Source organism: Arachis ipaensis, chromosome B05 (assembly GCF_000816755.2).
Source record: "Arachis ipaensis cultivar K30076 chromosome B05, Araip1.1, whole genome shotgun sequence".
Lineage (NCBI taxonomy): Eukaryota > Viridiplantae > Streptophyta > Magnoliopsida > Fabales > Fabaceae > Arachis > Arachis ipaensis.
Genome location: NC_029789.2, coordinates 143,227,795 through 143,228,833, shown reverse-complemented (window position 1 = coordinate 143,228,833; position 1,039 = coordinate 143,227,795).

Sequence of the window (1,039 nt, the reverse complement as noted above, 5' to 3'; positions counted from 1 at the left end):
TACACTCGCTTAAAGTTAATGAGATAGATTATAGATTCAATCATTCTTAATTATTTGATTTCTCCATATATCGTTATTGATGGATATGCAAATATGATTACTTGATTTTAGAGTTAAAATTTTGTTAACAAATTTTTCCAAAAAAAAAAATGTTAATAAGGTTATTATTGCAACTTATTTTGAAACTTCGAAAGTTTTAATCATTATTTAATATATATTTTTACATTTAACATTATAATGTGTCCTTAACAACATTTGGTAAGCTAAAACCCTTGTTGGAGTAATTGGAAAATAAACTAAAATATCCATCAACTATAGTACTTTCTTTAACATCCAAACACATCCCCATTTTTTAACCGCTAGTAATATTGTAAATGCACCTTCCTAATCTTAGTAATTAAGATACAAGCAATTAGCCTATATATACATCATGCAAGTTAAAACCTTTTGTCATAGTCAAATATATATTATAATCTCGCTCTTAGATTGCTTCATATATACTATAGATTTCCCTTCGTGTTATCCACTACTATTATTTTACATCCCAATAACATATCATATGGAGTGCCATACCTCACCCCCAAAACTGGCTTTTGATTCTATGATCAATTAATAATGGTAATGAACGTGCGTGGCTTTTGATATTTTGTTTATTCAATAAAAGATACTTTTAAAATTTAAAATATATATAATTTAATTTTAATATACTATCAGTATAAAATTATTTTACAAAACATCTAATTATATAATATTATATTAATAAAAATAATTATCTTTTATATTGATAATGTAAATAATTATTTAAGAAAACGATTTTAATTGTCCGCCAGTCTAAAACGTTTTATGTCAGTGCATATATATACGGTTATGATTGAGAACTTGCACATGGAGAATAATTTTTCAAAAGCAGCAAAATATTTTTTCTGAAAGTGTGAAGTAGATGTGGCACCTTGATCTATTCGCCATTTTTATGCATATATAATAAAATACATAAAAATAACTATATCCAGATCCATAATTATTTAACGGAAAAGTGTAG